The sequence below is a fragment of the Rhincodon typus genome, chromosome 43, assembly GCF_021869965.1.
Source record: "Rhincodon typus isolate 14 chromosome 43, sRhiTyp1.1, whole genome shotgun sequence".
In the NCBI taxonomy this organism is placed as follows: Eukaryota; Metazoa; Chordata; class Chondrichthyes; order Orectolobiformes; family Rhincodontidae; genus Rhincodon; species Rhincodon typus.
The window spans coordinates 426,038-438,472 of record NC_063374.1 but is presented as its reverse complement, the minus strand read 5'-3'; positions in this window follow the sequence as shown (position 1 = coordinate 438,472).

The window sequence follows — 12,435 nt, the reverse complement described above, 5'->3', positions numbered from 1 at the left end:
CCCTTACTACTCTCTGAGTAAAGAACCTACCTCTGACATCTGTCCTATATCTATCACCCCTCAATTTAAAGCTATGTCCCCTCGTGCTAGCCATCACCATCCGAGGAAAAAGGCTCCCACTGTCCACCCTATCTAATCCTCTGATCATCTTGTATGTCTCTATCAAGTCACCTCTTAACCTTCTTCTCTCTAACGAAAACAGCCTCAAGACCCTCAGCCTTTCCTCATAAGACCTTCCCTCCATACCAGGCAACATCCTGGTAAATCTCCTCTGCACCCTTTCCAATGCTTCCACATCCTTCCTATAATGCGGTGACCAGAACTGTACGCAATACTCCAAGTGCGGCCGCACCAGAGTTTTGTACAGCTGCAACATGACCTCATGGCTCCGAAACTCAATCCCTCTACCAATAAAACCTAACATACTGTACGCCTTCTATAAGAACAGTATTGAGAAAAACCAAATGACAGATCAAGCCTAATTGTGGAAAACCGTGTGAATGTCTGTTCTACCGAAGAATAGAAAAGCAAAATAGTCCTTAAATGGAAGAGACAGCAGAATGCTGCAGTCCAGAGATCTGGGTGTCTGTGGATCACAAACAGTTGTATGCAAGTACAGCAATTAATCAGGAAAACAAGTGGATTTATACCCCTAATTTTTAAGTCTTGCTGTGATTGTACAAGGCATTGGTGGGAATGACGTCAAATACCATGAACAATGTTGGGAATACATATACATATTTATGGACAATGTGATAAAGAAGAAGATGTAAAACTGTTTGGACACTTTCTGGAATGTAAAGAAATTTTTACAGTGCTAATTATTTGAAAAGTAAGGTCAGGTTTATTGACTATTGTGGTTTACGTGCTAAATACAAAGTCAATTACTTATGAGGAGAAGATAAGTAAAATGTTTAGGAAGATTGGAGATGGGATTTATGGAAATTAATTCCTGGAAAACATGGCTTTTCAAAAGACTATGGGGAATTATGAGTACTGATGATTTTTCTAGCAATCCTTTCTAGTCATGATTGATGTTTTATCTGATCCAGGTGGTGAGCGAGGAAGGAAACCTCAGAAGCTGCACATCTCTCTCATTTAGTCTCTCAGCTGAAGTTATTAGGAACCAGATAGTTTCCAAATATCAGAATGTCTGACTACTTTATAATCCCTGAAAAACTGAACCATTACCACTTCCCAAACACTTGATCCAGCTTCATTGCAATTCAATTTCTGAAGATCTTCCATCCTATGGCTGTCATCAATTGAATTTCATTGACAAGAAGTGGACCATGAGATTCATGAAATTCTACCCTTTCTTTTCAGACCCTTGTTTTTCTTTAAAGTAATCTCTACAGTGATCTTTGTCTTGTTTGAGTGTGTCTTTAAGGGAGTAAAGTTCTTATTCCAGATTATAGCTCAGATGTTATCTAGAGCTCACCACTAGTTTTACAAGTTTGTTGTTTTATAATCAATGAATTATTTTGAAATTTTGTTTGAAAGAAGCCTGGTGAAAGTCTCTTTTATTCTGCGGTGTAGTACAGTCGGGAATTAATGGCTGTTTTGGTGAACAAGTCAATGCATCTACTCAGGTAGTGTAACTGGTGGTGTAATGGGGCTGTACTGTAATTGAGTACTAGCACATTCTTCCCATCACAGTCCTAACAACAGTTGTAACCTCCTTCCTTAAGGAAGGCTATACTTGCATTGGGAACCATTTAAAAGAGGTTCAGGAAGCCAATTCCTGGGATGAAAGGATTATTATATGAGGAAAGATTTGGGCTTGTACCCACTGGAGTTTAGAAAAATGAGTGGTGATCTCATAAAAACACAAGATTTTGATGGAACCTGGCAGGTTAGCTGCTGAGAGGCTGTTTTCTTTCATGAGGCAATCTAGAATAGGGAAACTGTTTAAGAATAGACTCTTCAGTTTATGACAGAGATGAAGAGGAATTTCGTCTGTCAAAAGGTTGTTTATGCTTGGAGAGAGACAGCAAAACAGGCTGGATTATTGAAAATATTAAAGGCTGAGGAGCAGATGTTCATCAAAAAGAGACAGGCAGTGAGATCATTCATAAATTTATTGGATGGTGGAGCATGGTCAATGGGCCCGCTCCTGTTTCTCATGTCATCACTAGTCCATTGTTAACTTTCTGCCTTAATATCAAGAATTCCCTTATCTTTTGTATCATCTGCAAAATTTCTTATTCAGGTCCCTACATCTAATCTGCATCAATGACATAAGTCAAGAATGAAGAACCCAAGATTGAGTCCAGTGCAACTTCACTGGAAACAACCATCCTTTCACACAAACAAACATCCAGTGACCATCATTCACTGCTTCCTGCCATTGAGTCAATTCTGGGTGCAAGTTGTAACATGTGTTTGGATCTCATGAGCTTTACTTTTATGCTCAGTTTGCCTTGTAAGGCCTTTCAAAAGGAACCAAGATGATTACATTCAAGAAAAGGGAATGGGGAAAAAAGCTGAATTGCTGAGGTAAAGTTAATGAAATGGGAGGAGAAGCCTGTAGAGTATAAACTCCAAGACAGGCCAAATAGCCTGTTGTTGTAAGACTTCTTCAGAATTGATAATAGCTAGGAAAATCTGGTATACAAGCCGAAGACAGAGTTTGGGGAAGGGGTGGGGAAAAGAAAAAATTCGAGTGGCTAACTTGGTAATCCTCAACTCCAATTTCCCACCTTATCCCAATAACTCTGCTTTCCATATTGATCAGAAATCTGTAGACACACTACAAGTGCTCATTGACAGAAGAGCTTTTAAATGTTTGATAACAGGATGTTGTATGAAAGTTCTGTGGAGCTGATGTGCTATCAATACGTTCACACTGAGAAGAAACCATTCAGGTGCTCTCACTGTGGGACTGGCTTCAGGGGATCATGTGAACTCACTGTCAACCAGCAAATTCACACTGGTGAGAGAACTGTCATCTGTCCTGTGTGGGAAAAGATTCAAATCAATCATCCACCTCATTGATCATTTTGAAACAAAATCTTTTCAAATTTTGTGATCAGGGATTTAAAAGCAAAATAGACTTGCTGTCCTACAAACCCATGGACAATGGTAAGAAGCTGTTCACCAGTTTTGTGTGCAACGATAGTCACTCAGTCATCTCACTGACTGAGGTGCTTGTGAGTTCACAAGTGATTGCAGGGATTAGATTTTGCTGTTAATCACAGTCAGGACTGAAAATGTTCTGATATTTGGGTTTTGCTTCTGTTGATATTAACAATCCTTGTAACTGGGCTGCAACTTGATATTTTGATACATGGTTAATAATTCACCTGTGGATTTTCCTTTCCCATCTGAGTGTTTAACATCACCTGGCTGAAGCTCAGAAAGAATAATCTGGGAGGGATCATGGGAAGAATCAGAACTTCAGTCTTGACACAATACTTCAGGGTCACACTGAGAGGAACAAATAGCACTTTGATTTTTCTTATCTCTCTTCTCTGACAGCAAAATCCCCATGTGAGTTAATCCTGAAGTGTATAGGAATTGTTTCCCAACCACACTTTTCAATGGTTCTGACTGAAATACAGAACAAAAACTATTTTATAATTATGTTTACGGAAGGAAGAACATCAGTGAATGCTGGAAATCTGCTGTCAAATCAAGAATTGGTGTCAAACAGTGATCTGTTCCTGACTGAAAGTAAAACAACAGGTTTATATTTCTAGTCTGAAACTGACTGTAGCTCTTACAATGTAATAACCATTTTAAGGCTGGTGCTAACTTAAGATAGATAGGTTTGAAATAAATTGTTTAAAGTCTGCATTAAAATAGCAGGTGGAGAAGTTCACAGGAGCCTGTAAACCTCAGGCACAATGGACATTTAACCTACATATATAGGAGGGCCTGCAGCATCTTTCTAAGAATTCCCTGTTTTATTGTGTTATATAACAGAAAAAAAAACACATTTAAAATTAAACCATAAGAGTCCATGTAACACAGGATGAGATATTCTGCCCATCAGATTCTTCTATACATGGTTTATAGTAAACAATGATGCTAGATTTTAATGGTATTGTGTACTGTCCAGTCTGTCCCAAGCGCCCAGAAGCTGCTAGTGATTTTAATACCTGAAGGCAGGCAGTGACCACACCCAGAGAAATAGTGGTTAGCAGCAAGAAAATGCCTGAGGACAAGATCATCAGTCAGCAGCAAAGAGCAGCGGGTGAAGGGCTTTGGGGTGAAGCCTAACAATCAGACTGGAGGGAGGATTACAGGACAGCCCTGACTAGCACAGACAACACCACAAGAGATACAAACCTCAATTCAGGTGAGCAATAGCAATCAACTCTTCCCAACAGGCCAAGTAAGGGCAGGTCAACAGTAACCAACTCAGGCTATTCAGTTCAGAGGCTGCAGAACAGAAATTGCACCATGGCAGCTACATGGAAGTGCTGAGCAAGAACTAGTCTGCATTTTACAATATCTTTCCTACAGCAGGGACACCAGAACTGAATGCAGTACTCCAAAAGTGACCTAACCAATGTTCTGTACAGCCGCAACATGACGTGCCAACTCTTACACTCAATGCACTAACCAATAAAAGCAAGAGTACCAAATGCCTTCTTCACTACCCTGTTAACCTGTGACTCTACTTTCAAGAAACTATGAACCTGCATGCTGAGGTCTCTTTGCTTGGCAACTCTCCCCAGGACCCTATCTTAAGTGTAAAAGTCCTGCCCTGATTTGCCTTACCAAAATGCAACACCTCATATTTATCTAAATTAAACTCCATTTGCCATTCCTTGGCCCATCTGATCAGGGTCCCATTGTACTGAGATAAAAGTCTTCACTGTCCACTATACCAATAATTTTGGTGCCACATGCAAACTTGCTAACCATGACTCCTATATTCACATCAAAATCACTTATAAAAAAGACAAAAGGCAACGGACCCACACCAATACTTGCTACACACTGGTGGTCACAGACCTCCACCCTGAGAAACAAACCTCCACGATGATCCTGTCTCCTACCTTCAAGCCAATTTTGTATTCAAATAGCTAGCTCTCTCTAACGTTGCTAACCAGTTTACCATGCAGAACCTTATCGAATGTCTTGCTAAAGTTCATATAGAAAATATCATTCACTCTGGCTTCAATCGTCTTCGTCAGTTCTTCAAGGACACTCAATCAAGTTAGTGAAACATGATTTCCCACACACAAAGCTATGGTGACTGTCCCTAATCAGTCCTTGCCCTTCCAAATGCATGTAGATCCTGTCCCTTAGAAACCCCTCCAACAACTTACACACCACTGACATCAGGCTCACTGATCTCTAATTCCCTGGCTTTTCCTTACCTTTCTTGAAATAATGGCACTACATTAGCCACCCTCCAGTCTTCTGGCACCTCGCCCATGACAATTGATGATAGAAATAGCTCGGCAAGGGGTCCAGGAATCAACTTCCTTAGCTTCCCACAAAGTCCTGGGATATACCTGATCAGGACGCAGGGATTTATCCATCTTTATGCATTTGAAGACATACAGCGCCTCCTCTAATGTAATGTGGACACTTTTCAAGATGTCACTATTTATTTCTCCAAGTTCTCTAGCTTCCATATACTTCTCGACAGTAAATACTGACACCACAGTGTCTCCAAACACTGCTCAAACTCCAAGACCGTGAGCTCCAGCTTCTGCACCTAAGAGCACTTCCTTGAATGTGTTCATCTAGGACACTGGCAGCATCCAGGACTCCCTACTTATGACAAGCTGCACATTCCACTTGGCTGGTCTCTCCTGACATCTCAAACTTACATTTAACACCTCAGATTGGAATTATTTGTCTTATTTTGTCAGGTTCCCTCCTCTAAGGTTATGAAAATGTTAACTACGTTCTCACTCCACTGAATCTGTTCGGATAAGAAAGGGTTAACCAGTAATTGCCAGGTGCCCAGTACTCACCAATCTTCAGCCTTACTCACTTTTTGAAGTTATGACATCACAGGAGCTGCACTGAAGATTCCTGTGGTGTTCCTGCAGCTTCCAGTTACTGTGTTGCTCCCAGCCTCTCGCTTCTGCGAAGTTCATGGCTTGTAAAGACTAAGCGCAAATCCGCACCTCGCTAGATTTATAGCCTTACCAATTACTGTGCCCTCATCTTCCTGGCTGCTGCTAAGTGCCCTGTAAAGACTAAGCCCAAATCTGCACTGCACTAGATTTATAAGCTTACCAGTTTTTTTCTTAAATTCATTCACAGGGTGTCACTGGCTAGGCCACCATTCGTTGCCAATCCCTAACTGCCTAGAGAGCTGTTGAGAATCAACCACATTGCTGTGGGTCTGGAGTAACATGTAGGCCAGACCAGATAAGGATGTTAGTTTCCTTCCCCAAAGGACATTAGTGAACCAGATGGGTTTTTCCAAAAATTGACACGGTCATCATCAGACTTTCAATTCCAGATTTTTATTGAATTCAAATTCCATCATCTGTCATGGTGGAATTTGAACCCAGGTCCCCAGAACATGACTTGGGTCTCTGGATTAACAGTCCAGCAATAATATCACTCGGCCATTGCCTCCCCCTACTGTGTCCCTGCCTTCTCGGCTGCTGCTGTGGCATTTTCTGACCACTGCTCCCAGCTAATCCACGCTGCAGTAGATTTACAGGTTTACTGGTTACAGTGCCAATGCTTTCCTGGCTGCTGCTGCGGGGTTTCCTGATTGCTGCTCCAACCTATGTGCGTTGTAAAGACTAGGCCCAAATCCACATTGCACTAGATTCTTTAGGTTTACCAGTTGCTGTAAAACCTGCCTCCCGGCTGCTGCTGGAGGCTTTTCCGACTGCTAAGTGCCCTGTAAAGACGAGGCCTGAATCCATACCACACTGGGTTTGTAGGCTTACTGGTTAATGTGTACCCGCCTTGAAGCTGCTGCAGCAGAGTTTCTTGACTGCTGCTCCGTAAAGGCTAGGCCAGAATCTGCGCTGCGCTAGATTTATAGGTTTACCGGTTGCTGTGTCACCGCCTTCATGGCTGCTGCTGCAGCATCTCTGACACTGCTCCGGGCTACGTGCCCTGTAAAGATTCAGACATAAATTGCTATTCCTGGATTGTTGCTGGATGAAAATTCTGTAAATCCTTACTGAAAGCATTGTGGTTGCACCTTCACCACCTTATCTGCAGCAGTCAGTAAGAAGTGAACCACCATGTTCTCCAAGACAAAACCTGGATTAGACAGATGGTCTCACCAGTGATACCCATATCCCAAGAATGAAGCAAATGCTGAACAAGAACAGAAGTTGCTGGAAAAGCTCAGCGGGTCTGGCAGCATCTTGTGAAGGAAAAATCAGAGTTAAACTTTTGGGTCCGGTCACCCTTCCTCAGAACGGACCTGAAATGTTAACTCTGACTTTTTTCTTCACAGATGCTGCCAAACCTGCTGAGCTTTTCCAGCAACTTCTGTTTTTGTTCCTGATTTACAGCATCTGTAGTTCTTTTGGTTCTTATGAAGCAAATACTGCCTTTTTATGTAAAATGGATGAGAAGACCCCAAAGATATACCTATGAAAACAATTTGCTTCTTCTAATGCTGTGTAGGGACAGCGTCCATTTAGAAACCAATTTTCCTGAGAATCTCTCCTTAAAGTCTCCCATTGGAATTTGTTGGGCCGTTTTCTGTTCCACAGTGCTCTGGGTTCAACCCTGCAACTTCTTCGTCACCTCTGCTCCAGCTCAACTGGTTTTGCATTAAAGTAAATTCAATCTTAATTGGTCTGTCTATGTTTCCTACTTGGCTTGTATTAAAATAAAAGCAAAACAGGGTGATTTATCTGAAATAGAAAAAAATACTGCAACTTCTCAATAGATAAGGCAGCATTTGAGGAAACAAAACAAAAATCAAACTTCAGGTCATTAACTTACAAAACCACTTTTCAAAAGCTTTGACTGATGGAAGATTCCATCACACTGTAGGGATTCTATGATTCTATGAATGTCCTGTGCTCCAGAAACTACTGTCACCATGATCATTGCTCCCAGGCACTCAGTATAAAGAGTAGGGGATTCTTCAAATTGTATGAGATGTTTGAGATGTTTGCGTCTTGAGGAAACATTAATCATAGGAACATGAGCATGTCATTTGGTCTTTCAAGCCTGCTCTATCATTCAATATGGTCATGGTTGATCACCAAACTCAGTACGCTGTTCCTGTTTTTGCTGCACACACTTTGATCCTTTTAGCCCCAAGAGCTATATCAGAGGGCAGCTGAGAGTCATCACAGTGGAATTCTGGGAGACATTGCCACAGTCATCACGACTGTCCATCAGGTCAGAGAGAACCTGGTGTCAAGGTGTGGTTAAACCTGAAACACTACATTGGTGTTTCCCACCCTCCCTCCTCTGCCCAAAAAAATACTCTGTGAGGAAGATGAGTGGCAATGTAAAGGGGTACAATGCAGCAGGCATTAAGAGAGTGGGACAGTGTTACAGTGGAAGTGCTGAGGCCTTGCGCGAGAGGTTTTGGCATGAGAAAGCTGAACAGGGGTATAGGTAAGGCCTCTTTGACTGTATTTTCTTTCTGTCTAGACCGAAGGCAGTGGGGATGGCAGTTAGGGCAATGGCATGCTTCTCTTGAAGAATGTGGGAGATCAGGAAGACTTCCAGTGTCCTTCGTGGCTACACCTGTGAGAAGTGCACCCGGCTGCAGTTCCTGGCTGATTGCATTAGGGAATTGGAGCTAGATGCACTCAGGATCATCCGGGGTGCAGAGAACATCATTGATAAGAGCTAGAGTGAAGTGTCACTCCTAAGTGCAGGCTGCAGATAGCTGGGTGACCACCAGAAGAGGTAAGGAGGGGGTGGAGAGTACAGGGTTCCCCAGTGACCATTCCCCTCAATAACAGGTATACCGATTTGGGTACTGTTGGGGGAATGACCTTTCAGGAACTAGCAACAGCAGTCAGGTCAGTGGCACAGGTCCGTGGTTGCAGAAAATTCTGATCGGGCAGGGTGAACAGCCAGAGGTCATTGTGCACATTGGTACAAATGGCATAGGTAGACAAAGGAATGGTGAAATGAGGTATAAAGAGTTAGGTAAGAACTTAAAAAGCAGGACCTCAAGTGTAGTGATCTCTGGATTACTCCCAATGCCACACACCAGTGAGGATAGAGATGGAAAGATTGGCCAGATGAATGTGGCTAAGGAGCTGGTGGGCACTGCAGCTAGGGGCACTGTAAAGGGAGGAAAAAGACTTCTGGTTTAAAGTGCATTTATTTCAATGCACAAAGCCTGACTGTTAAGGCAGATGAGCTCAGAGCATTGACTGGGGACTGGGATATTATAACCATAACAGAAATATGGCAGAGTGAAGGGCAGGCTTGGCATCTCAATGTTCCAGGGTACAGAAGCTATAGGCATGACAGAAGTACAAGTAAGCAGGGAGGGGGAGGTGCCCTTTTGATAAGAGAGACATAACAACAGTGCTGAGAGAGGATATTCTTAAGGGATCATCAAATGAGGCCACGTTTAGAATTTAGAAACAAGGGGATCGTCACACAGTTGTAGTATAGGCCCCCAAATAGCCAGCAGGTACTAGAGGAACAGATTTGTACGGAGATTGCAGATACCTGGAGGAATAATAGTGTAGTACTGGTTGAAGATTTTAATTTCCCCTGAACTGACTGCACCACCCAGAGTATAAAAGGCCTGGATGGGATGGAATTTGTCAAATGTGTCCAAGAAAGTATCAATGGTCCTATGCAGGAAGGTGCACGACTGGACCTCCTCTTAAGAAATTAAGTGAGTCATTTTGGAAGGACAAATTTGAAAGCAGAATACAGGGTTAACGGAAAGATTCTTGGCAGTGCGGAGGAGCAGAGGGATCTTGGGGTTCATGTCCACAGTTCCCTGAAAGCTGCCACCCAGGTGGATAGAGTTGTTAAGAAGGCGTATGGTGTGTTAGAGTTCATTAATAGAGGGATTGAGTTCAAGAGCCGTGAAGTTATGCTCCAGCTATACAAAACCCTCGTTCGGCCACATCAGGAGTATTGTGTCCAGTTCTGGTCACCTCATTACAGGAAAGACGTGGAAGCATTGGAAAAGGTGCAGAGGAGATTTACCAGGATGTTGGCTGGAACGGAGGGAAGGTCTTACGAGGAAAGGTTGAGAGAGCTAGGGCTTTTCTCTTTAGAACGACAAAGGATGAGAGGTGACTTAATAGACGTGTACAAAATGATCAGAGGGAGAGATAGAGTGAACAGCCAGAGACTTTTTCCTAGGGTGGAGGTAGCTATTACGAGGGGGCATAGTTTTAAAGTGAGTGGAGGTAGATACAGGGGAAACGTCAGAGGTAGGTTCTTTACTCAGAGAGTGGTAGGGGCGTGGAATGCATTACCGGAGAGAGTAGTGGAGTCGGCCTCATTAGGGGCATTTAAGCAGCTATTAGATAGGCATATGGATGATAGCATAAGGTAGGGGTGGAGGTTAGATAGACCTTAGGTTTAGGGGTAAAAGTTTGGCACAGCATCATGGGCCGAAGGGCCTGTACTGTGCTGTACTGTTCTATGTTCTATTTTTAATGAATATTTCTTCTCAGTGTTTAACTGAGGAGAGAAGCGTGGATGCTAAGGAAATAAGGGGATGTTTTGGATCACTTACATATTACCAGAGAGTTGGCGTTTGCAGTCTTAAAGTACATTAAGGTGGATAAATTCCCTGGGCCTGATCAAGTCCATCCTCGGATGTTGTGGGAGGCTAGGGAAGAAATTGCAGAGGCCTTTGCAGAAATTTTCGCTTCATCTTTAGTTCTGGAAGACTGGAGGGTGGCTAATGTTGTTCCGTTGTTTAAGAAAGATAACATAGACAAGCCAGGGAACTACAGGCCAGTGAGTCTGACATCAGTGGTAGGCAAGTTGTTGGAGAGGATACTTAGGGACAGGATCAACTAACATATGGATAGTCAAGGTCTGATGAGGGACAGTCAGCTTGGGCTTGTGCATGGTAAGTCATATCTGACAAATCTTTTAGAGTTTTTCGAAGAGGTAACCAAGAGGATAGATGAGGGTAGGGTAGTGGATGTTGTCCATGTGAACTTTAGTAAGGCCTTTGGCAAGGTCTCACGTGGCAGGCTGGTCATGGTAGGTTGCATGGGATCGAGGGAGAGCTAGCTAATTATGTTGAAAATTGCCTTGATGGTAGGAAACAGAGGGTGATGGTTGTAGGTTGTTTCTCGGACTGGACGCTTGTGACTACAGGTGTGCCACAGGGGTCAGTGCTGGGACCTCGGACATTTGCTATTTACATAAATGATCTGGATTGAATGTACAAGGCATGATTAGTAAGTTTGCAGATGATACAAAATTAGGAGGTATCGTTGATAGCAAGGAAGGTTATCAAAAATTACAGAGGGATCTTGTTCAGATGGGGAAGTGGGCTGAGGATTGGCAAACACAATTCAATGTAGATATGTGTGAGGCATTGAACTTTGGAAAGTCAAACCAAGTTAGGACTTATACAGTAAATAGTAAGGTCCTGAGGAGTGCTGTAGAACAGACAGACCTAGGAGTACAAGTACATAGTTCGTTGAAAGCGGCGTCACAGGTGGACAGTGTGGTGAAGAAGGCATTTGGCATGCGGGCCTTTATCGGTCGAGGCATTGAGTATTGGAGTTGCAACGTTATATTACAGTTCTATAATTCGTTGGTGAGGCCACACTTGGAGTATTGTGTACAGTTTTGGACACCCAGTTACAGGAAATACAGTTAAACTGGAAAGTGTGCAAGGAAGAATTATGAAGATGTTGCCAGGACTAGTAGGCCTGAGTTGTAGTGAGAGGTTGGCCAGCACAGGACTTTATTCCTTGGAATGTAGGAGAATGTGGGGTGACCTTACTGACGTGAATAAAACCATGATGGGCATAGATAAAATGAAAGCATGTAGTATTTTTCCAGGCATGGTGAAATCTGAGCGGGGAAAGATTTAAGAAGGACCTCAGGGGCAAATTCTTCACAGAGAGGGGTGCATATATGGAAAGGGCTGCCAGGGAAAGTGGTTGAGGCAGGTACAATGGCAACATTTAAAAAACATTTGGATGGGTACATGGATGGGAAGGATTTAGAGGGATATGGACAAATTTCAGATCTGAGTTGAGTAGCAGATCTGAACTCAGAACTCAGATCTGAAATTGAGTTTTCAATAAGGTGTTTTAGAGTCATTGAGTAGCAGGAGTCTGAGGTGTAGATATTGTGCCACATCAACAAGGAGGAATCAACTGGTTGCCCCATTTACTTACAAAGCAGCACAATCATTCAGATATTTCACCTGTCTGAAAGGATTTCTTTAGTGCCCCACCTGTACAACTTCTAAAAATTTCACCTATAGTCACTGCATTTTTATGAGAATGTTTAAATATTCCTCTGTCACTTGTTCACCCTACTTGCTGCGATTTGAGTCACCTCAAATCT